Source organism: Cupressus sempervirens, chromosome 6, assembly GCF_028749045.1.
Source record: "Cupressus sempervirens isolate cs-2001-9-10 chromosome 6, ASM2874904v1, whole genome shotgun sequence".
NCBI lineage: Eukaryota > Viridiplantae > Streptophyta > Pinopsida > Cupressales > Cupressaceae > Cupressus > Cupressus sempervirens.
In genome coordinates, this window is record NC_143123.1 from 201,928,552 (window position 1) to 201,955,641 (window position 27,090).

Genomic DNA, 27,090 nt, shown 5'->3' on the forward strand with positions numbered 1-27,090 from the left:
TATTGTTGGGCGTTCATTTTGCATGAGGTCAATGGCAAGAATCCATAGTGTAATTCCTCTCTTGAAAAGAAAATCTTTTTAGGGATCCACTCCAAGGTTTAGTGTTTGTCTTGCAACATACCAAAATCTGCTCAATAGAAGATAAATGTGAGTTTTCATGAGGAGGCCTTTATTGGTTCTAAAAACTCTCTTATCTTGGAATTGAAGTGAAATCTATTTGCTGTCTCAAAATATCACACCAAAAGAACAATATTTTTCTATTTTTCTATTTTTCAATGAATGCAACTCTAACAATACAGCTACTATGAGGTCCTACTCTAATAGGGGGGTTAGCAAAGAAAATAATGAAATTGAAAGCAAAATAACATGAAATCAAATAACTTGAAATTGAAATTCCTAAATGAACATAAGCTACAGGACACAACACGCTGTGAGTTAAACCTTCGAAGAAATCGGTAGGAAACCAATGAAAACAGGAGCAGCACTTCCTAGAATCCACTGATGCAATCATCAGTGAGAATCTTTAACAAATCGAATGATGTTTCACTCTTCATCAAATTGCAAGGCCATAGAAAGTGTGCTCATGTGAGACAAAAAGCTATGTAGACACAATCGGGTGATCTCTTCTCAAGCTCATTACATCAAAAGAATTCATATATTTGTAGCAAACACTAGAACTAAAAGATTGCACATCCAGAAACAACACAATAAAACTTTGGCTCAATCACAATCTCATGAATAAAATTCACAAAACAATGACACATTCAGGCAAGAATAACTACACTTTGAATGCTAGCAACAAAAGCATAATTTTATTGCATAACAACGGTGGCCCTTTTTACATTTTACAATGGGGTATTTATAAGAAATCGTCTCCTCAATTTGTGTTGAGAGTGAGAGATATCTTGATGCAATAAAATGCTTTTAAAACATTTAAACAAACTAAATATATACAAATTGACCATCTAATTGGTGCTTAGAGGGACTCCATTCATATTTTACTCATTATTTGGATGCATGAGCCCTTTACATGCCAAAAACAATGAAAGCATGAGAGAGAAAGTAGGAGGAAGCCATCAGTTGAAGTAGAAGTGCATGGAGGCATCAAAATAGAAACTGGCACTTCATTAGGCATGTGTCAAAGTTAACTTGCCATCAAAATGCACTCCTGATGCATGGAAAGTGTTATTTTTGGAACTGGCAGTCAACTATCAGCACACCTATGAATTGCAGAGCTGCAAATCTATGGACCTGTGGACCTACGGATCTATGGAGTTGTGGAGCTGCATAGCTGTGGACCTTGACTGGGTCAAAAATCTCAAAATTTTACGAAGTGTCAAAATTGAAATTCTAGCATCTGGGTTTTGTTCATCTTTATCCCAAAGCAATGTTTGGATGTTTGCCCTTGAATTTATCTATAATCTCAATAAGCTTAGCAGCATCTAGAAGATCCAAAGCCTCATACTTGTCTTTGACCTTCTGTCTATAGTTGTCCACCTCAATTAAAGTTTCTGTGAAATCTCCAAGTTTGGTGTCCAACTCTGACAGTGCTTCCTCTATCTTGAAGGCTTGTCTGATGTCTTCATCATTGGATGCTTCCTCTAAAGTCTTTCAGAAATTTTCCACAACTACCTCAACTGGTAAAAGCTTCTCTCATTCTTCATCTTCAAAAATGTCCAAGCATGCATTACTGTACAACCCTTCCGCTTCAAAAATTTGCTCTCGGGCTTGGTCCTTGAGCCTATGTATCTCATCATGCAATGTTTCCATCAATTTATTTCCACCTGCAATCTTTTCTATCCAATCATCTATCATCTTTGACTCTTCGCTGATATATACATTAATCAGAATGCGGTACCTTTGCCCTTTTATAGCTTATAGAGTTTGTAAATCCTTACTCCATGCTCATACCTCACCCATGATACTAAAGTCCTGCCTCAAAATTGCCATGATTTTATCAACATTCTCTTGTGTAGCATCCAATAACTTTAGACTTCCTGTGATTATAGTAACACCCCTATCCTCAAGGTTGTCTCACCAATCCTGACAAGCTCTCAAAAATGGAATAAGTCGTACACCTTCCCCTTCTCTAAGAATGGTATTCAAAGTCTCCTCAGGGCATTTAGAATCAAGAGGACCAATGACTTCAGCTAAATATCCCTTTAAAATCTCATCTTGCCTTTAAAGTGTTCTGATTTCAATCTCATCCTATTCCATATGGTTGAGAACCTCCTTGAATTCCATAGTCATCATTTGTTGGGAAGTATCCCATTTAGGCTTTCCTAACATGATATCTTTCACTTCATAGTCCTGAAGGCTAACAGCTTCTTCATTCATACCTTTTGAAGGGTGATCCACTTGTGTAAATAAGTCCTAGTTCTGGGTAGTAGTAATGAATGCAAATGGCATTGCATCATGTAATGGAGAGTCGAGCTTGTTCAAAATCTCTGCAATGTCACAAATATCATCCTCTAAAGCATGGAATTGATGCTTGGCACTTCTCATTATCTCTTTCTGAAACCATCTTGGGATATGCCTTTCTAGAACCTTGGCTCTAGATGATGAAGGGATGTGTTCAACTACCTCCTTCCCTCTATCGCTCTTGCTTGGAGTCTCTTGTTGTGAGGGTTCTTCTTTTGTAGTCTCAATTTTTGTAGATCCTATAGTTTGATCCTCAACTTCTCGAGAAGGTTGTTGTATACATTCTACTATCTATGCCTCTTTTGATGGCTCATCAGTAACCCTTGGTTTTGGTTCTCCTTGTAATGAAAATTCCTTTTGAACATGTTCTTCTGAACTCAGAGGTGGAGGTGTCACTAAAACTTTATCTACCATCATAACCTGAGGTGAATATGGGGGAGTGAGATGAGGACCTTATGTCTTGGGTGGCATTTGCATCCAATCTTATTGTTGAAGTTCACCTGTAGGAGTATCTCTAATCTTATCTCCAACCAATTCTGTACCCACTGGCATGAAATCAAAATCTGGGATGGAGAGAAACATCATCACCTAGTTCCCTTTGCTCATTCACCCATCATTGTACTTCATCTTAAGAAGAGAGTTCTACCATTTTAGCTTGGGTGGGTGGTGGGGTATTTGTGACACTCTTCCTTCTTTCCAATTCTATAACTTTGGCTAGCTGAGTTCTCCTTTGTAGAGGCACTTGCTCCTCCTCTTCATCTAACTCTATTTCCCCCACGTCTGATTCTTCCTCAAGAATAGTTTCAAGAATAGACGGATTAGGCACTAATATTTTATGAACTCTTTGCCTCTTGTTCATTCTAACCTTGATCCTCTTTTGTTTCTGTGGAACCATAGGAGAAGTGGGCTCTTTATGCACTGGATGAATGGATGTATCTGGAATTTCTCCCTCTTCTTTTTGACTTGAAAAAGTAGGAGGCAATGGAAATTCAACCTAGATATGAGAAGCTCTAGCATCTTGGGGTTCTTGGGGAGTGGATTCTTATCGCTGTGAAGGGGCCTATTATTCAACATGCTACTTGAATCCTCTGAGGAGAAGCTCTCTTCCTCTTTTCCTTCTTCTTCTCTGAAGGATGGTAGTATCCCACTAGATGATCAAGCTGGTAGATATTTTTGGCCTAATAGGAGACTGGAGTGCAAAGATAGGAACTGTGACTTTCTTCCCCTTTACTCTTTCTGGGTGAGCATGTGCATGGAATATCACTGTATCCAAAATTGGATCAAGTGGAAAGGGTTTCTTGATCCAACTCTTTTTCATTCTGATGACATGTCTCGCTCGATGATTAATATCATCTCCTTCCTCTCTATCAATTTCTACATTCAGGATGGGCCACTCGCCAACTTTATCTATATTGAATAAGGGATCCAGTAGCTCCTGTGAGTCATGTAGCCTTATCTCATCTGGGATGGTCAAATGGAGAGCCTTCTCCACTAAATACAAACTCATTCTATAATAGTCCCTGATACAAACATCGTAGCCATTTGTGGCATTCATCCAATGATCTTCAATGGCATCCTCGTGATAGAACTCTTTTCCTGCCAGGTTTTCCACTTTACCAACATTGTCGAAGAATGGTTGAGGAGAGTTATATTCTTCAAGAGGATAATTCTCCCATTCCCACTCAAAAGTTTGGATATCTTGTTTTCTCTTTACCTAGTATGCTCTTACTACAAAAGGCCAATCCCAACAAGGCCTCTGCTATCTTTTGATCCTCTCATAGGCTGACTAAATCTTTTGGGATATTTCCATCAGAACTAACTTGTCACTTGGGTACCTTGGGAGTTTCTTTGGATGGACAGATGCACCACCAACCCGAATGTATGTGAATGTTTGGAACTGGATGAAATATGCACCGAGATCTGTGATTTGTGTCTTGGCTTCATCGATCAATCTCTTCCCATAATCCCCTTCAATAAATCGAATGATGGCAAAGATGAAGGCATCGTTCACAATTCTATACTCCTTGCTCTACGGTGAGAGCTTCTTCTTCACCTGCTAAGGATAGACTATATACGGTCATGCATTAGGATCCTACATACTGCCCTTCTTGTACAACCCAGGATAGTCGGTTGCCCTTGCTGCAAGTAGATACACCACATAAGAAGTCATATAGAACTTCTTCTTGTCCTTTACTATCTGTAACTAGTCACATAGGTTTTCACTAAGTGTGGTACCCCAATCTAGTGGCATCTTTGCATGTCTGATGGTCTCAATGAAGTTGACCATGAATGGAGCTGGATGACCTGCTGCAGGCAATCCCATAACTCTACTCAGGAGCATGATTGAATATCCAATGTCATCCTTCATGTATCCTCAAGTCATATCCACTTTTCTAATTGTCTTCCCCTGAGGTGGTTTCTCAATGAAGTATGAGGAATATATGATGTTGATGGCCTCTTGGTAATGATCCTTATGCCACCTCTCAGCTACTTCATATGAAAGCCTAATGAACTGATCAACTCTAGATAGATGAAAAACCCTCTTGATATTATCATGTCGTAGATCCAAGACCACTTCCTCAGTGATGTTCTTTACCACCATTTCATCAGGAACAAAATGTTGAGACAGGGTCATAATAAATTTAGCTGACTACACGGTCCTGGGATGTGATGCTGCATTTACTAATCCAGAACAGATTAGGGTGGATCTCAAGGATGATCTTTTGGTTGGATTGTTACAAACTCTCAAGAACTCTCCCAAGTTTGTGTGTCCAAGTTCTATGTCTTTGATCTCAGAATACTCATTGTGCAACCGTGATTTTGGGGTTACGCCTTGGAATTTGTACACAACTGGTTTTGCTACTGATCTAGATGTGGACACCATCTGATTATATTACTTGCGTGTCATGGGAAAAAGACCATGACTAATTATTAGATATCAAAAAAGAAAAGAAAAACATCTTTAAAAAAAAAAAGTCCCCCTTAGGGACTTTTTTATTTTATTTATTTATTTTTTTTTTTATTATTATTATTATTTCTATTTTTTAAAACTAATTAAACTAAAATTGAAAAAAAAGGGGGGGGGGAGGAAGACACTTACCTCTCCCTCCTTGCTCTTGTGAAAAATGAGCAAGGTAAGAAAGGGAGGGAGGGTTTCTCTCTCTCTTTTGCAAAGTGCGTCGCACCTTGATGTGCGCACGAGATGATGTTTTCTTTTTCTTTTTTTTCTTTTTTCTTTTTTTTGACTCTAAGGCTCCTAACTAAATTTTATTCCCCTGACCCTCGAACTATGAGTCTGGGAGTCAAAAAAAGTAGGGGTTCCCCATTCCTATTAAGGAATGGGGCGTGTGTTGTGGACACCACAACAAGTATGTCAAGCCCAAACAACCATTCTACTCCATAGAATTATAATTTTTCATGTGCCCTCAATTCTAGATTTCCATATAGTTGCAACACTTTGATTTGATTGTCATGATGCTGAAAAATTATTTCGCAATTTCCTCTTTTAATTAGATTTTTAGAATGAGAATAGCTCTTTAAATCTAATTTTTCTTTGTTATCAACACCAAGTCTATTTTCAAAGTAAACATGTTCTAAAATAGGTTAATCACAATCTTCTAGAATTTCAAGAACATCTTTATTTACTCTTTCATGGAAATGAAAAACCTCATATTCTAAGAATTTGTGACCCATATTAGCTTCAAAACCAAATGATACTTGCATTCTAGTCTTCTCAAGATCTTGAGATGCTTTGGGCTATAGAAATTCTTCTTTTTTCATGCACTCAAATTGAAAATATTCATAATCAGCCTACAAGGGATTGCCTATTTTTCCATTATCACCGCTACACCTTTCTTGTTCTTTTTTATTTGTCATACCTTCCATAACAATATTAGTGACTAAAATTGCATTAAAGGATCCAAAAAGAAAAATATTCAAATTCTGAAAATGGATAGGCCATTGGTAAAATTTCATTTAATTTATCACCACCAAGGTTTTCCTCAACAAGAGGCACACCAAGGCAAGTCATTAGATCTATTGTTTGAGAGATCTGCTCATTATTATTTTCAACATGCAAGCAACAACCTTTTGGCATATTCCAAGAATCATTTTCAGAAAATGTGGGCTCTTGAAAATCTTCATCATCATACTCAACATGTAAATGATATGCTCCAGCTGCATCATTAAGATTGTCTTCAATCATAGGAAGCATTAGCCAATCCTCTTCATTAAAAACTTTCAAAATTTGACAAATAGAAATAGGGTGTGTTGAATTATCCTTTTTAAGAACAAGCCCTTTTCTTAAGTAGACTTTACCTTCAGATAATGTTGATGTTCATAGGTGTATACTTTAGCTTGTGAGAGTTTAGCACACCTTAACTCACTGATGATTATATCATCATCCAAGCTAATAGCCTCCCTTTGTACATCTTACAACCTCTATATTTTTAATCATAGAAGAAAGAATCTAACTTCAACTTACATAGCAGCAAGGAAGACACACAACTGATTATTTTTAGTTGGTTGGTTGGTTAAAGGAATCCTACCAACACATCTATTGAATCTATCAACAAAATCTCTCATGGGTTCCACTTCTTTGATCTTGATTTGAAAGAAATTTAATAACAACTTATCAACATCAACCGCAGGCATAAACCTCTATAGAAATTTTACCTCAAGATTATTCTAGCAAGTGATGCAACTATTTGGTAAATTCTAGAACCAATCTTTTGCACTTCCAGTGAGGCTTCTAACAAATAATATGAAAAAGATATTCTCCTCCTACACACCAAGAATCTTGTAGGCAATTGTAACTGCTTTGATATGATCGCTAGGGTCTTGGTTTGTGTCACCAAAAATCTTTGAGAAGTATTCACTAGATCTTTTAGGGAGGATTGAATATTGGGATGAAGAAAATAGCCCAATCTAAGCCCCCCATGGCTGGGCTGCAACCAAATCCATAACACACAGGACTTCTTTTACCAAATAGAATTAGAGTCACCAACCTTCATCCTTGGGGAGGTACTTTTACATATCCAAGAAAGAAATCACTAAGACTTTGCTTTCTTCCCTAGTAGAGTCACCAAAAATCTATTAGTAAATAAATTTTTCCTCTGAAAAGAAATACAATAGATGACTTAAAACACCCAAATAGAACAACAAAAAGATACTAACAGTTGGATGATTTATCATTGATTAATAACTATCCTTTAAATTGAGAGATACAGCTCCCTCTTAAAAATATTTATAATTAATTAAATGATTTCTTATGTCTTTTACATGAAGACACGAAGGTTTTCTAACATCTACTCATCAACATGGAACAAATAAGATTACAAGTTTTAAGAATAGGACCAAGAAGGAAAGTATACAAAATAGCCATACGATCATTTACTAAACCTTTCATGTAAAGAAGAAAATGAAAGAGATTAAATGTTTCATTTCTACAAGCTATGAGTAGTAGGACTACATTTGAAATAGGAAAGAAAAGACCATACGATCTATTTCATCCAGAAAAATAAGTACCCAGGCCTCAAGATTTGGCATGTAAATATATTTCCTTTTATTCTAAAAACATAACAAAATAGAAATACTATTATTTCATCTCTATTATTACAATCAATTTGTAGAAAATAAAACAACTCTCCCTATTCCCTTTACAAATAGAAATATCTTCTTCCCTATAGCCACACAACTTGTGAAAAAGAAGCCCTTGTTTTGATATTTTGCTACATATTTATCCTTTGGCTTTTAGGTGACTTCTTAGTTACCATTACTGATTGTTGGAAAACCTCTCATTTTTCTTCCCTCCTCTTTTCAGCTTCCTCTCCTTTTTCTTCTTTATAAAAATATATTTGTCAAAATATGCAATTTGGTGATGAGATGTTGTCATGATTTCATAATTGTCATTGACAATTTTGACAATTCACACCAATGTTCATAAATTTTAATTTGTAAGTTATCTAAAAAAATTGTTTGGAGAGAATTAACAAAACTAGGCTTTAGAAAATATATCCAAAAATAACCTCAATCCAATGGTTAGATTGAAATCTATGCCCCCCAAAACATGACACATATTTCTATCATTATTTTGTAACTATTATGGATAATCTTGATAGTGTTGCACTTAGACATGTGTAACTTTTGATCTATTAAGAATTTGGCAAAACCCTTTGAAGAGGATTTAGATAATTAGTTTTCTTCAAACATATCCACAAGTCAGGTTGATCTAATCCTGGGATTGGGAGATATGGCCCCCGTACCAAGACTAGTATTTCTATCAGCATTGTAACTATCAAAGATAATTTTGGTAGTGTTGTATTTAAACACATTTATCTTTTGATTTTTTGAGAATCAGAAAAAATTCTTTGAAGAGAATTTAAAGAACTAGATTTTCTCAATCATATCTAAAAATAAGCTCAATCCAATAGTTGAATTAAAAGTTATGATGCCTACATTGAGATCCTTTGTTTCCTATCAAAAAATCTATAGTTACAAGTTGCCACTATTAAAAATTGGACAGTTTGAACTTGCAAACTTGAACTTGTTTGTTCAAGGTTTAAGTTCAACATGAAAACTTAACAACCTAAACTTTAAACCATAATGATTCTGAATTATCTAAACAGTTGTACTGGTTGAAACATTGAACTAGTTTCTCCTTAGAAATTGAACCACTGGGTTGCTTACAACTCTAAACCACCACATTTTGAACAACAAACTTGAACTTGGTTGTTCAATGTTTAAGTTCAACATGAAGTCCAAGCTATCTATTTATTTTGATAGGCTCATACTAAAACATCAATATCTTCTACATCTGATAAAATTTTGTCGATCACTCTAGTGAGAAGGTAGAAAATTTGTCTCTTAACAACATATCCAAAATGGAGAAAAATCCAATGATCGAATTCAGAGGTATTGCCCCTGCACCAAGTCTGGCATTTTGAAATTTTCACTTTGAACCTTGAACTTCTGCAACTAAATCTAAACTCTGAATCATCCACCTTACATATCTAAACTGCATTTCAAGTTTTGAACATTGAACCATGAGTATCTAAACATATGAATCTGTCTTTTGAACTTTGGACTTCAAACATTTGAACTTTTAGGTTCAAGTTCAAGTTCAAGTTCAATCATGAGCATAAGACACTAATTCTACATAGTTTGAACTTGACAAATGCATAATCAGTAACAAAAACAACCAAAGATTTATTTATGGGGTTGATTTTGAAGTTTGAAAATCGGGTGCTCAAAGCATGTTTATTCTCACCATCAAAAAGGTTAAACAAGGTATGCATATTTACATTAATTATTTCCCATGAAACAAGTGGATCATATGTTGGTTATTTCTACTAAATTTCATCTAGCAATTTTTTTATGCAAACCATTTCCTTATGTTTTCATCCTGCTCCTCATTAAATTAATTTTTGATAATATCCTTAGGGTAGTGGAAAACATTATTTTAAGTTGTTAGAGTAAATATTGACATCATTATACTATATAAATTTTTAGGGTCACTTAATCTAGGTACATTAGTTCCCATTTTGTAAGGTTCCAAAGTTTTTGCAATTTGTATCCACCCTCCTTTTATCATTGTGAAGCGATGAAGGAATGTAGTTTCAAGGAATATACTACCTTACTTCTCTTACTCAATTCTCTCTCTTGTACTTCATCGATCTATCTCATGATTTTCTATAAGCCCATTTTCATGGTGAAATACTAGACCATAACATAGGGGCACCCCAAGAAACCATAGACTCTTATCAAAGTACTCCCTCCATTGCTCAAAATTTTAAGTTTTCAAGGGTTGTTTAGGGATTCAAGATTATTTTGAGCATATGTGGATAGGGTATTTGTTCTAGGTCATGAATTTGAGTATTTTGAGATGCCTTTTATATCTTCAAAAGGTTAATAAGAAATTATTTTAATAAGTTACAAACTTGCAAACAAGTTTTAATCACACTAACATAAGCATGGTTTGCCTTATAGTTGAGTCTTCACAGTTACTCAAATATTTTGTCTTTTTGCATGGTTAGGAGTATGGTCAAGTTAAGTCATAATTGATGTGGTATCTTGTGAGGTACCTTTTTCACATGGTTAAGAGTCTTTCATATGACTAGTTAAAGAAATGCAAACCTGCGAGGGTTTAGATCACATATTTGTGGGTCAAGGTTACAAATTTTCATGTTAAGTCACATGTTTGAATTTGTTTCTCATGTCACATGTCTTAAGGTTATAAAATTTTTATGTGTTAGGTTTCCTCATGATATCAAGTTGAAAAAAGTGAAGAAGCATTAAGACTTACGAAGCCACAAAAAGATAAGAAATGTTTCTCTCAAGGTCGCAAGGTTTGAAAAGGTTAGTAACTAAAGCGATGTGAACCTGTCACGATGATGTGGATGGTTATTCACATGTTTAAAAAGAAGATAAATGATAATAGATGATGCCACATTTCCATTCCAAATAAGATAACAACAAAGTTCCTTGACAATTAGTTAAATTGTAACTTGGGAAGTTGTACTAAAGGTTATTCCATAACTATTACTAGTTTGCACGTTAAACTATCCATTAGAGATAATTATTGTAATACTACAAAAGGTTAAGTCACTTTTTTGTCACATGATTGCAAGGTTAAATTACAATTTAAGTTATTGTAATGGTTCAAAGTTGTATACTAATAGTATCTTTCATAATCACATGGTTAATAATGTAGTTTGAAATGAAGTTGTAAACTTGAAAAAGGAGATATCAAAGGCTCTTCACATTATTGTAGGGCTACTTAATTGATTTTAAAACATTTTGTGAGCATGAAAAAGATGTGAGGGTTAGTTGTAATCACATACCTTTTTCACTTGAAATTTTTGAAGCGTTATCTCACATTTCTAGCTATTATTGACATATCAATTAATGGGGCCATGAAAATAGAAAAAGTGAAAATTTGGAAAATGGAAAGATGACATGTTGGCATCTGATTCAAAGTACATAGATACTTTACACCACAAAAATCTGGATGAGATGAAATTTTCTATCACTTGAAATATTTTCCATGAGAAATTTGTGAGACTTTTAATGAAAAGTTATTGTACCAGTACTGTCAAAATGTGAACACTTGTATAATTTGAATTACCAAAATTTCTAGAATTTAGAGTATAGAGATTTTTGAGACTAGAATATGGAAAAGAGACTATGTACATTTGGAATAAGAGTTTCTAAGTTTTAAAAATGTTTAAAATGGAAGAGCCTAGTATTTTAGAAAAGACAAAGCCGTCTACTAAGGGCAAGAAGACTAACTTTTTTGCTGAGGAGTGGGTCAGAGTGCTTCTTGGGTCATCAAATTCTACTTCTGTAGAAGGATAGACATAGAGAGATAAGTTATCTAATTCTATTAATGTAGATATATTGAATTTGTAGGGTTGACTTGTCTAATTCTCTTTAATTCCTTCAAGGAAACTAATTAGGTATGAGGTGATTTTTAGGAGTGAAACTTTGGATTAGGTTTTTCTTATGTATTTTCACTCCATTATTCTTTTTTTTTTAATTTTCAATGGTTGTCTAGGGTTTCTGGTTGTTTTTAGCATCAATGATTTTTTTGTTTTAATGATGTATACAAGTCATGGGTATCATATTTGGATAGGTCAATTGTTCTAATTCATAATTTTGAGTTTTCAGGATACCTTTCATGTGTTCACAAGGTTAATAAGTTGAAAATTTGTGAATTGTGTTTTAATCACACTATTGCAAGCTTGGTCAAGTTAATTCATAATTGATATGTGATCTTGTGAGGTACCCTTTTTGCATAATTAGGAGTCTTTTACATGGTTAGTGAAATAAGGTGTAGACTTGTGAAGGCTTAGATTACATGTTCACAAATTAGGGTTATACATTTTCATGTTAGGTTGTATGTTTGCGTGTATTTTCTTATGTCATTTTTTGTAAGGTTGTGAACTTACAAGTTGCTACTAGACTGCATGATCGCAAGGTTAAGAGGTATAAATACATTAAGACTTGCAAAGCTCTAAATAGATAGGAAATGTTTCTCACAAGGTCACAAGGTTTAAAAGTGTTTTTAATTAAAGCATTGTGAGATTTAATTGGTGATGTGGATGGTTAACTACATGTTTGCAAGGAAGCTAAAGGGTAGTAGATGATGCTATGTATCCATTCCAAATAAGATAACAACAAAGCTCCTTGGGCGTTAGTTGATTTCTAACTTGTGAAGTTGTGCTAAAAGTTATTTCATATACATCGCCAGTGTCACAAGTTAAATGAATTTTAGAGATAATTATTGTGACATTGTAAAAGGTTAAGTTGCCTTTTTTGTTGCATGATTGAAAGGTTAAGTGATAGTTTAGGGAAGCAATTGCAATAATGTGGATTTATATGCTAATGGTTTATTGCAAGATTGCATGGTTAATAATGCAATCTGAAATGGAATTGTGGACTTGTGAAAGGAGATATCAAACACTCGTCATATTATCATAGAGATATTTAATGTAGCGTAACTCATGTTGCGAACATGTGAACATGTTAAGGTTAGATATAATCGCAGTATCACATACATTTTTCTCTTCAAGAATTTAAAGTGTTTAATTGCAATTCAAGTTATGAATGACATGTCAATTAATGGGGTTGTCAAAATAGAAATGTGGAAGTTTGGAAAACAGAAAGGTGACATGGCAAAATCTAATTCAAAACATAGAGATGCTTCACGTCACCAAAATTTGGAAAGCAACATTCTCATCTCACTTGAAATCTTGTGCATGGAAAATTTATGAAACTCTTAATGAAAAGTTATTGTACCAGTACTCTTAAATTTTGAGTAGTTGTATTGTTCAAAATACCATTTCTAAAATTCATAATATAAATACTTCTTAGTCCTAATATTGCAAAGATACTGTGTGAATACAAACTTTCAATTTTTAAGAAGGTTAAACTGGCAAAGCCTAATGTTTTAAAAAAGACAAAGACATCCACCAAGGGTAAGAAGACAAACTTTTTTGTTGAGTGGGTCAAATTACTTTATTGGTTATCAACTTCTACTTCTACAATGGAATAAACATGGAGGAACAAGTTTTTGCTATACATAGATTCTATCATACCTGACAAAACAAGGGCACACTTCTTCTTATTATTTTATTATAACAAGATGAGAGAGGCTCCAATTTGTAACAAATGAGTGTTAAATTTTGCAAAATTAATCACCCTTGATGTGTTTCTAGATGTAGAACTGATGCAGGAGTTGGTAAGCCACTATGACCCATATGCATAGGCCATCTAGAGAAAGGAAGAATATTTTATGTGCATGATCAATTGTGCTAGCTTCACATAAGCTTTTCGATTGGTAGTGGCAATAAGTGTTGACATTAACCTAGAGAAGGAAATGACATAGTATGGAGACATGTTGAATTTATCAAAAAGACTTTGATTCCCAAATACATGCCTAGGGATTGAAATAAAATGATGCTGATTCCCAAGAATGTGAATACACCTTTAGATCTAAAATCATTTCAAATTTTCTTCAAGAACATAGTCTATGGACTCTATAAAGAGCTTGGAATGGATGGAGGATTTATGGTTACTACATATTTTTTGATGATGGCTATGGATATTCAAAACCCACATATAAACAAGGAATATGACTATGCAGGATACCTAGTCAATAGCATACATCAAGCCTTTATGACTGCTCTCAAAGCTTAACTTTAAGTATTTTTCTATCCTTATGCACCTAATCTTGTATTACAATGTTAACCATGTGCACAAGGGATTCATTGAATCTAGAGAAGAAATGAGAGAATCTTGTTGGAAACTACAATTGGAATAATTGTTATGTTGTCATTGATGTCAAATATATTGGTGAGACAATTTTTTATCTGATTGATTGAGGGATTAAAAATCAATTAAAATTGAAATGCCCCCAATGCTCTAGGAATCAACATCATTACAAAGTGTTTGCAATTCTAACTCCAATGCAACTTGAATGCGCTAAATAAGAGTTTGGATGCCAAGGATATGGCTGGTAAAAAATTGGTCAAGTATAAAGGCCATAAAAAGATGAAAAATAATCATCTCAAAAGTGGTCAACAATGGATTTCAAATTGAAAACTCATCAATAAATTTTTAATGATGTTTGTTTTGTCAAAACGGAGTCTGTATGTGGAAGTTACGAGAATTTGAAACTCAAGATAAAAGGTTTCAAAATGATGAATTCATCATCCTAGTCAATCGATGATGTGGTAGAACAACTGATGTGGCACTTGAAATTCATTTTCCAAAAATTAGGTGATAGTCGGATTTGAACTCATAACCACCTCATTAATAGCCTTCTACCTTAGTCGCTAAATCAAATAATTAGCTTTAATATTTAAAGGTGATAGTTCATATTAAATGTTTAGAAATCTGTCTTTTCTATGAAAGGGGTCGGTGGGAGCTAAAATTTTGGGTGGCCATTGCACTGTCTAACCATTCAAAACTATTGGCAGCATTTACTAATTTAAACATTATCAACTTGCTAATTCCTATTTCAATGGGTAAATTAGTTAAAATAACCTCTCCAAATGGAATGAGGTTAGAAACCATAAAATATTACAAGATTATTTCAAACTTGAAGTTGGTTATGTTGGAGTTGAGGAAAGCCAACTCCGAAGACGCCAAGATCACCTGCATGCGAAACTTGTCAAAGAGAAGCCATAGAAGGGAAGAGCATGGAGCAAGGGCAAAAACCCTAAACGGACATGAGAGCCATCATAATGCAAACATAAGAAGAAATGTATTTACAATAAGAAATGATGTGATGTTGTTGTTATAATTACAATGAGAGAGAGCTTGAATATAAAGAGCTCATGGAAGCTTGTAGAACAAGCTGGAAGGTGGTAGAAGATAAGTGTGACAACAAGAAGGGAACAAACTCCCGTGTTGTCAACAACTAACCACTACATGCATTAAATATGAAATATTAAATAAATGCATGACCTAAGTAAGCTTAAGCAATAGAATAAATAATTAATTATTAATTATTTACTCTAACACCCCCCCTTAAGTGCAACTTAGGGAAATGCATTAAGCTCACAAAACAAAGATGAAATGCATAATGGGTCCCGGCAACAAGGCCATGTTAGGTACCCATGTACAATGCAAGAAGATGCAACCTCTATAAGCAGGGAAAGAGAGAAAACCACATGGGAAAAACCCTCCCCCAAAAAGAGGTAAGAACCCAGTGAAGAGCTGAAGAAGTCTCCAACTAGGGAAATTGTCCCCTAAAACAGGAACAAGGAAGGATCATGAAGAAGCAGCATCACTGAAGCATGAAGAAGCCGCAAATCTGCCAAACTGCTGATCTGAAGAACCTCCATGGAAGAAGAAGGCACGAACTAAGCATGTCTATATGGTAGATGATCCATCTCACCGAAATGCATAGGTAGCCAGCCACTGCAATCGCCTTGTATATAGGATCAACCACTAAATACATAGTTCACACTATCAAACCATCGAACCATGGATGCATTAGAACATAACATAACCCCCCCTTAAGGCAGACAGGGTGTGATGACAGGCAACTGAGAAGGTGAGCCAAAATCTCCTACAAACGAACCAAGAACGAGGAGAGAGGGAAAGAGGTACAGACACCGATAAAGACACAATCTAACTGACTCTGCATGGGGCTAATGTCGTGGAAGGGACACTCACTTGACAAAGGGAGAATGCCTAAAACAGCAAACAAATAATCCCCCCCATGGTGCTTTATGAAATAGTGCAAGTACAACTGACTTAAAACAACGTTCATGATCCCCGGAATGCAAAAGTGACACTTTATCTCAGTGCAAAAATAAAAAATGCTTCAAAATGATAGCTACAATGATCAAAACTGAAAAAGAGCTGCAACAAAAGAAAGTACAGCCAAAAAGAAAGCAAACCATGCCAGGAAAATGATCCTCGGGCCTAAAATACTCAAAATATCCACCATAGAGCAAAAACACCAAAACTATGATAGAAAGAGAAGAGGCCAAAAAAAAAAAAAAAGGACTACATTTTTGAAAAGAACACAGCACCAGCTTTCCAGAAATATAAAGTTTTCAAAAAATTGACATGGGATGTAAAAGATATGCATGCCGAAGTCAAAAATAGGACTTCGGACTTCAACAGAAAAAATGAGCAATAAAAAAGAATCAAAACCAAAAAATACCTACACCAAAATCTCCGTCTCGGAACCAGCTTTTTGACGCTTCTTTCGGATCAAAAAAATACCTCCGTATGCAAGAGTTATGGCCAAAAAACCAAAGGTAGGTCCAAAAGCAATCAGGAGAGGTGCATGCAAGGGTTGATGCAGCGCTGACGTCAGCAAGTCAGACGATTAAATTTGACGGTTTGGTGGCCGTCGCAGCAAAAAAGAGTGCCAGTACTGACGTGGTAGGGGTGACGTGGCAGGTCCACGTGGCAAGGTGCCACGTGGCGCCCATGCCACGTGTCACCCCGCAATAGCTGAAAAAGTGCTGACGCGGCTACAGTGTTGTCTGCACAGCTAGCGGGCGGAGGCGGCCGCAGGGGCGACGGAACTAGGAGGAGGTGGCCGCAGGGCGGCGAACACAGAGGAGCCACCGGCGGAGGGCGGCGACCGGGAGGCGGCCGGGCCGCGGCAGAGCACGGGCGGCGCTGCCTGCTGCGACCGCTGCGGGCTACGCGCAGGTGGCGCGGCGGCGGCCGTGCGTCCGTACGATCCATACGGCAGCAACCCTGGAGGCCTCAAAAATTTGCCAAAATTGCCCTGTCTCCAAAAATGACAAGTTTTATATGAATCCTGACTACAAACGACCTTCCGGATCCATTGGTGATGTCCGTTTGGGCCCAAAGTGCTCCGAAAATTCGCTGATCCCCTGATTTGAAGAAAAATTGCACAAACAAACTAGGGTTTGTGACTTCAAATCACAGCTTCAAAATTTCTTCAACAAAGCTGCAGCAGGAAGGCTCTGATACCATGTTGGAGTTGAGGAAAGCCAACTTCGAAGACACCAAGATCACCTGCATGCGAAACCTGTCAAAGAGAAGCCATAGAAGGGAAGAGCATGGAGCAAGGGCAAAAACCCTAAACGGACATGAGAGCCATCATAATGCAAACACAAGAAGAAATGTATTTACAATAAGAAATGATGTGATGTTGTTGTTATAATTACAATGAGAGAGAGCTCGAATATAAAGAGCTCATGGAAGCTTATAGAACAAGCTGGAAGGTGGTAGAAGATAAGTGTGACAACAAGAAGGGAACAAACTCCCATGTTGTCAACAACTAACCACTACATGCATTAAATATGAAATATTAAATAAATGCATGACTTAAGTAAGCTTAAGCAATAGAATAAATAATTAATAATTAATTATTTACTCTAACAAGTTAGAGGGGGTTAATTTTTTTATGATTTGTTTTAGCCTAATTATGGCTAATTTTATGTATAAAAAGAGGCATTAGTCCTTTGAAAAACCATCTAGGTGATGAGAAGGAATTTATGATTTTGAAGGCTTGATGATTATTCTTGCAGATTGGAATGTTGTCATTATGATTAAAGGGAAGATCTTGAACACTTTTAATTGATTTGTTTGGAGCTAATCGGATCGATCCCTCTATTGGAGTAGAACCTGGAGATGTAGTTTGACCCGCGGATGAACTTCGTCATCAATTATGTTTTGTCTTCTATCTCTTTATTCTATTTCTTTCATATCATTACCTTATTATTCTTTGTTCATTTAACCATTCTAATTATGTTAATTCACTAATTAATGTTTTGGATTAACTTAATGTTATTATGTTAAGCATTCCTCTATAATTTTCCTAGATCCTAATCAGATCACTAATCTAAATGTCATATCTATTTGATTGATGAAGATGATTTGACAAGTTTTTCATAACAAAAGCATCTAGAGGAAAGGTTGAGTTATGAAGAGGAAACTACACATGGACATTTGATTAGTTAGAATTTGACAAGACAAAGTGATTGTTTAATTCATTTTGATAGAGGAGAAGATAGTAACGTTCAAGTCTTGAAAGTGTGAGAACAGATAGATCACTTGTGTAGGCTTGATTGAGTAATAGAGTAAAAGATGAAGGAATTTTAATGAACATGTTGACTAATGCTAGTGTCAACTGAGCCACTATAAGTGCCAAGAAATTTTAGTGTTGACCAAGTATTAGTATCAATGCTGAGCAAGAATTTTTATAGCAACCACGTAACTCAATGATGACCAAGTGTCATGATTTAGTGTTGGCCGAGGAACATCATTTTAACTATTTGTGAGGAATCATAATTTCTAGCTAGCTAAGTTGATTTCTTGCGATATGAAAAACATGTTGAAGATAAGGATTAATGAGTTGGATCATTTAATTTTAGGAGAAGATGAGGCAAATCACCTTAGAGATGAATTCAATGAGAAATTTTTAGAAAAAGGAGAGATAAACACAATGGCGATTAGATACATTGTATCTTATGGATCAAATCATGAACCCTAGGATCTATAGTGTTGATTAAGTGGAAAAAGATCAAAACCACCTATTTAAAGAGGTATAGAGGTGAACTTTCTATAGAGAGAGTAGAGTGCAGAGTAGTTGTGCATGTGAGAAGGGGTTCCAAAAAGTTGGAGTTGTTACTAATGTTGTTGGCTAGTGAATCTAAGCAAAAGGTTTAATTGAGTTGAGAAGAAGTGAAGGGTGATTACTTGAAGGGTTACCAAGAGAATCTATGATTGAGATGAAAATGGAGGCCAAATAGTGAATCAGTATTAGGAGTTGAACAAAGATCTAAACATGCAAAGTGAATTATACTTAGTAGATCAAACCTACTACTTCTTTCTAACCATTGTGAAAAGTATTTCAAATCCTTTAATCAAGGTTGACCTAACAGTCATAATGACTTAACAGTCTATGTAAATCCTTTAACTGGATGACATTCTTATGGAAGGTTCTAAAGTCCTCTAACAAGGTCATTCCTAATAGGGTGATTATATTATTTTAAAAGGTCACATTTAATAGTGTGTATTGTAACCTTTAACATGGTTGGCTCCTAACAGGGATCACTTCAGAAGAGTGAAAATTCATGACATGTTGCTACTATTTTTTCTCAAATTGGGTTTCCACATTAAATCCTAGTGTTAAACTTGTGTGGATGTTAGTATGATGCTTTATTGATTTAAGTTTATATTCTACAAGTCTATTATTTTAAGAATAGTGGACATCCATCTAGTGTTGCAAATAGTTTTTAGTAGAGACTGAGCAATGGAATGATAAGATCTAAAATTGTTTAAGTGTTTGTTTTTTCAATTGGTACATCTAGACCTTAGATAATTGATGCACCCCCCCCTAGTTATTCTAAATATTCTAACAATTGGTATCAGAGAATTGGTGCTTGTAGAGATAATTTTGATGGCACTAGGAGTTGAAGATCATAGCATACAAAAGAGAGGTACCAAAGTTGAACAAAGAAAATTTTCATGCATGGTAGAAGTTGATGAGACTGCATATAGCTAGTATTGGTGATGTTGCATTGAATTTTCTAGACAATGCATATGTGGACATAACAATAGTCCCTCTAACTACTCAACAACTGAAAGAAAAGTAAGAACATAATCAGTCAATATTTGAGATTGATTCAACCATAAGATATGTTGAATTTTATGACCTAAAGGAATGCAAGAACTCAAAGGAAATCTCAAAAAAATTGAAGACCATCTATGGAGGAGATGATAATGTCTTGAGAGCCAAATCAAAAAGTTTGAGAGGTGAGTTTGATTAAATGAGAATGATAGAAGGTAAGAACATAGTGTAGTATTGCACAAGAATCAAATAATTTGTCAATGCTATTAGAGGAGATAAAGGAAACATTGAAGATGAAACAATAAATCAACATGGTAGTGAGAACTATGCTTCCTATTTATGCTATTAGGGTTTATGCAATACAAGAACTAAGATGTACACCAGGTAATGACCTAACTCTAGAAGGTGTCATTGGTAGGCTTACTACATTTGAGATGTCAAAATTTGATAATTACACTCCTACTACTATTGAATCTACTTTTAAATCACAACTAATTCTAAGCAAGAAAGGAAAGGGAAGACATGTGGAAAATGACACTGATACTTATGATGATGAAATTGATGAACTTGAGGAATTGATAACTAGGAGATTTGGAAGAGGCAAAGGAAAGTACAAAGGTAAACTTCCCATAATATTTTTTTATGCAATAAGGTTAGTCATATTGTTGTAAGTTGTCCTGACAGAGAGGACAAGGATGAAAGAAAAGAGAGCAAGTACAAAGGAATAAGAGATAACCAAGAGTTCAAGAAGAACAAGGACTACAAGGGAAAAGGTGAGAAATCTTTTTATATTGCTAAGGAAGAAACTGATGCTAAATCTAAAAGCAATGATGAAGAGGTAGTCTATGTTGCTATGAAAGAAGATTTTGATGAAGATGAGAATATTGCTTTAATCTCTTATGTGAAAAAATGTGATGGATAGATAATTGATAGTGGTTTCTCTAATCACATGACTGGCGATAGAAGTATATTTGAGGACATTGGACCATACAAGGGTGGTTGTGTTAAATTTGGTAATGATGTTCCATGTCTTGTGAAAAGGTAAAGGGACAATTCAAATAACTGATAAAATTAAATGTGATAATGTTTACTAGGTTGAAGGACTTAACTATAATATGTTGAGTGTTTCATAGTTAAACAAATAAGATTACAAAGTTAAATTCCATCATAGAAAGGTCAAAATATTTGACAATGATGGTAAACTAATTAGAAGTGGTGGTCAAATAAGAGGTGACTTGTTCTACCTAAATTTATCTGATGAGACATGGTTGTTTGGCATAATAAGTTATGTCATGTAAACTTTGACAATTTGGTTAGCATTAGCAAAATGAAAGCAGTAAGTGGTTTGCCAAAATTGAAGAAACTTGACAATGTTATGTGTGATTAACGTCAATTGGGAAAATGACAAAGTATAATTTCAAGAGCAAAACATATTCATCTGACGACATTTTGGAATTGGTTCATATTGATTTCTATGGATCTATTAGAGTTCAAAGCTACTATGAAGACAAATGTTTCATTCTATTTGTTGATGACTACTCTAGAATGATGATTGTGATGTTTCTTAAAGAAAATTTTGATGCTTTTCAACTATTTAAGTGGTATTTGACCAGAGTTGAAAAGGAGATGGGGAAGAGTCTGAAGTGTTTGAGATCTGAAAGAGGTGGTAAATTTATTCCCAATGAGTTTAACATACTCTGCAATGAAAGAGGAATAAAAAGATAGATGTTTGCACTGAAGACCCCTCCTTGGAATGGAATAGCTAATCGAAGAAATATATAAATTATGGATTATGATAAAACATTGATTATGGAGAAGAATATGTCACTAAAATACTAGAGAGAAGTTGTAAGTACAATTTTTTACACTCTGAATAGAGTACAAATCAAGAAATGTACAAATGATGCACCTTTTGAATTGTAGTATGGATATGCACCTAATATAAAATATTTAAAAGTTTTTGGAAGAAAATGTTACATACTTAAAGACAATAGGAATGGAAAAATTGATGCTAAAAGTGATGAAAGTATATTCCTAGGATATTCCACCAAGAGTGAATTTTATAAGTGTTTGAACTCTAACAATAACAAAGTTGTGGAAAGTGAAAATGTGAAAATTGATGAATATATAGAGAAAAATGAAGTTGAATGTAAGACAGACTTTGAATATTACAACTCATTCATATATGTGAATGATATTTCTCTAGGAACTCCACCTGAACAAGAAATCAAAGTTGTAGATCCTCAGCAGACTAGGAACATTGATTTGCAACAACCAATTGTTGAGTAGTAGACTATGGGTGTCAAGCAACTGATAAATGATGTTGAGTCATAGACAAAGGAAGCTAAACAATAGGAAGGAAATGCCAAGCATGCAATAAACCATAACTTTAATAAGAAAGAGATAATGAGCTTGAAATGATTTTTCAAGATAAACATGTTGAAGAAAAAAAGAAGGAAAGAGCCAGTGTTAGTAAAATATGTGAGAAGACATCACGCACCTGAACAAATCATTGGAGATAAAGAGTATGGTGTTATGACATGAAAAAGACTTAGAAGTGATACATGCTTACTTTGTGAGTTTGAGCCCAAATCTATGAAAGATGCTTTGGAGAATGAAGATTGGATACAAGCTATGAATGAAGAAATTAAATAGATTGAAAAGAACAAAACATGGTCTCTAGTGCCCAAACCTAAAGACAAAATTTTATTAGAACAAAATGGGTATTTAGGAACAAGTTGTATGAGAAAGGTGAATTTACAAGGAATAAAGCTAGATTGGTATGCAAAGGATATGTACAAGAGGAAGGTGTTGAATATGGGGAAACATTTGCCCCTATAGCAAGATTAGAAGGAGTAAGAACACTACTTGCATATTCTACTTATAAATGATTCAAGGTATATTGAATGGATGTCAAATTTGCATTTCTGAATGGGATATTAGAAGAAGAAGTATACATATATCAATTTGAAGGATTTTAAAATCTTGGCAAGAAGAATATGGTATGAGAGTTGCACAAGCCTTTATATGGTTTTAAAAAAGCCCCTAGAGCATGGTATGAAAGATTGCATAATTATTTGGTGTGATTTGTTTTGCAAGGACAAATGATAACAAAAATCTATATTTGAAGAATGGAAAGATCAATGAGGCATAGTTATCTAAAAAAATTGTTGATGATTTCATATTTGGAGGAAATGAAGCATTATACAAAACTTATGCTGATGAAATGAAGAATGAATTTGAAATGTCAATGTTTGGTGAGATCAAATTCTTTGTTGGTTTACAAGTACATCAAATGAAGCAAGGTATCTTCATTACTCAGTCCAAATATATCACAGAGATACTAAAAACTTAAGGGATTGAAGATTCTAAACTAGTGGGTAAACCTATGCTTACTAGACACAGACTATCTAAGAATGATAATTCTACTGATGTAAACCAAAAATAATACAAATCAATGATTAGTAAACTACAATATGTTTCTCATAGTAGACCAAATATTGCATTAGCTATTGGGATAGTTGCTAGATTTTCAACAAGTCCTAAGGACAATCATATGATGGTAGTAAAGAGAATATTGAGATATATGGAAGGAACAAAAGACCATGGATTGTATTACAAGAAGAATGATAAGTTTGAAATAAAGGTATTCATTGATACAGATTAGGAAGGAAATATTGATGATAGGAAAAGCACAAGTGGTGGTGCATTCTTTCTAGGAAAGAGACTAATTTCAAGAACAAGAAAGAATCAGAATTGCATTTCCCAATCAACAGTTGAAGCCGAGTATGTGGCAGGAGTAGTAAATTATTCAAATATCATTTAGATCAACCAATGGTTATCTATTGTGATAACACAAGTGCTATTAATATATCAAAGAACCCTGTTATGCACACAAAGACAAAGCACATTGCTATCAAGTATCATTACTTGAAAGAGCTAGTTCAAGACAAAGAAATGAAATTGGAATATGTGAACACAAAAGATAAAATTATTGACATATTAACCAAAGCTTTACCTAAGGATGCTCATGAATATCTTAGAAGTAAACTGGAGGTGATCTATTAAAAAAGGATTGATACAAGTATGATAAATATGTTTCAATCATTATTTTGTCACTAATGTAAAACCTACTACTTGCTTGTAAGATAATTGCTTATATGATTTGAGTACTATCATTTGTTTGATTGATGAAGAGGGTTTGATCAAATGAGGTAACAAAAGAACCTAGAGGAAAGGTTGAGTTATGATATGGAAAAGGAGTATAAGGATTAGTTAAGATAGTGGTATTATAATGCATTGATAATCTACTTAAGGTTGCAAAGGATGGATACATTAATTAAGTTTAGAAGAACAAGTTAAACAAAGTATGTTTTCCAAGATTAACAATACAATTATTTGTTTGATTGATCAAGAGGATTTGATCAAATGAGGTAACAATAGCACCTAGAGTTAAGGTTGAGTTATGATATGGAAAAGGAGTACAATAATCAATTAAGATAATGGTATTATAGTGCATTGATAATCTACTTAAGGTTGTAAAGGATGGATACACTTATTAAGTTTAGAAGAACAAGTTAAACAAAGTATGTCTACCAAGCTGAACAATTTGTACAGTAGGTGCCAAGAAAAGTTAGTGTAAGTCAAGCAAAAAATCAATTGGAGTTGAGCAAAGTTAATTTCAGTGTAAGCCAAGTAATACAGTATAAGCTGAGTTAGGTTTACTTGATGTCGAGCACTAGTAAACTTTAGTTCATGCTGGGTGTTTTAATAGTGGATACTGACCAATGTAATATGTGTTGAGCATTAGAAGAAAGTTAATGTCGAGTGTCAATATTATGAAAAAGATCGATAATTCGATGAATCTAAGCTAACAAGTTTGATTTCTTGGATTGTGTGAACTATGTGGAAGATAAGCTTGATGAGATGGTGGTACATAATTCATGATGAGCCCTTTTGAGGTGAATTCAAAGAGAATTGAAAGAGAAGTTTCTAGAAGGGAATGAAATGAAATAATGGGTAGATTCATTAAATCCTACCTAATCTAACCTAACCATAAAATGGATAAAGGAGGATGAATGACAAAATATCTTAATTCTCTATTTATAGAGATGGCTAGTTAGAAGCAAAGGTTGTCATGTGTGAGGACCTAAGGAGGACAAGGAGTCTAGAGTATTACTTCATTCAGTGATCCAAGAGAAGAGACTACATTGGAAAGCAAAGAAAGAAGGCTTAAGGGTATGGATGCTTGAAGGGTGAACAAGCTATCAAAGTTGAAGTGCGTGAAAGTCAAGCAGAATGGAGGACTGAAAATAGAGATCTATAATATGCAAATATGTTGTAAGTTGTTATCAGATCAAGCCTTATTGTTACTTTCTAATCATTGTATCAGTCTAGGGTAAATCCTTTGGATTAAGGTCAATCTAACAATCATTTGTAAATAATTTAACCAATTGAAATTCCAAGTGAATGATCTAAAGTCCTCTAACAAGGCTCAATCTTAATAGGGTGATTGAAATCCTTTAACCAAGTCACATTTAACAGTGTACATTGTAGCCTTTAACAGGGTTAGTCTTTCATAGGGTATCAATTCAGAAGAATGAGAATGAGTAGCATGTTACTGATAGTTTTTCCCAAATTGGGTTTCCACATTAAATCATTGTGTCAAATGTGTTATTGAATATGTTGCATTTCATGTTTACATTATTGCAAAGTTGATTTGATAGTAACCTACAAGTTTAAGTGATTGTATGATCTAATGGATGCATGCATGATGAAAATGTTTTATGGATATGGGTTCACCAAGTTGTGAAATTTTTTAATTATACATTTGGACCTTGGATAGCTAATTCACCCCTCCTCTTAGTTATTCTAAATAATTCCAAAAATTGGTATAAGAGCCATCTACTTAAGAGGACTAGTTTGAAGGCACTAGAAGCAAAACGATCAAGATGTCAAAAACAGAGGTACCCAATCTTAATAGAGATAACTTTCCTATATGGAAAATTTTGATGAAGCTACACCTAGGAGGTCTTGGAGATCATGCACAAACTACCATTTTTGTTGAGCATGTTGATCCTGCTGGAGTCCTAACTATTGAAGATCTAAAAAAGAAGAAAGAACACAACCATCAATGTTAGAGATTGCCCCTGCCCTAAGTTATGTCGAGTTTGATGATATCAAGGGTTGTGATAGTGCAAAGAAAATGTGGGATGCTCTACATACTATCTATGGAGGTGACAAAAATGTTCTAAGAGCCAAATATGAAAGCCTTAGAGGTAAGTTTGATGATATGAGAATGAAAGAAGGTGAGGATATTGCTCAATATTGCTCTTGGACAAAAGATGTTGTTAATGCAATAAGAGGAGCTACTAGTAAAATATATGATGAGATTGTACTAAGAAAAGTTTTGAGAACATTGTTGCCTATTTATGCTAGTAGAGTTTGTGCAATACAAGAACTGAGATGTATACCAAGGAATGATCCGACTCTTGCAAGTCTGGTAGTTAGGCTCATTACTTTTGAGCTATCTAATTTTGATCATTACAAACCTAACAATTTTGAATCTACTTTCAACGCTAAGTTGTCATTGAAGGAACCTAATGAGAAGTTAAAGAAAAAGGTAAAATATGTGTCCAACGACAGTGATACAAATGAGGAAGATGTAGATCACTTTGAAGCACTACTAACAAGGAGATTTCATGGAGGTAAAGGCAAGTTCAAAGGTAAGCTACCTATCATTTGTTTCAATTGAAATGAGGTTGGTCATATTGTTACTAGATGTCCAAAGAAGAAGAATTATAGAGGTGGAGACAAGTACAAAAGTAGAAGAGATGAAGATAACAAAGATTAGAAAGACAAAGCCAAGAAGTCTTGCTACATTGTTGCAAAGGAAATAAAAGATGGATCTGATGATCATGATGATGAGGTGGTGTATATTGCAATGAAGGATGAATCTGATGATGATGAGGAAACTATACTAGTGTCTTGTGTGAACAAGAATAACAGATGGATCATTGACAGTAGGTGTTCACATCACATGACTGGAGATAAAATTAAGTTTATTACCTTGAATTGTTATGATAGAAATAGTGTAA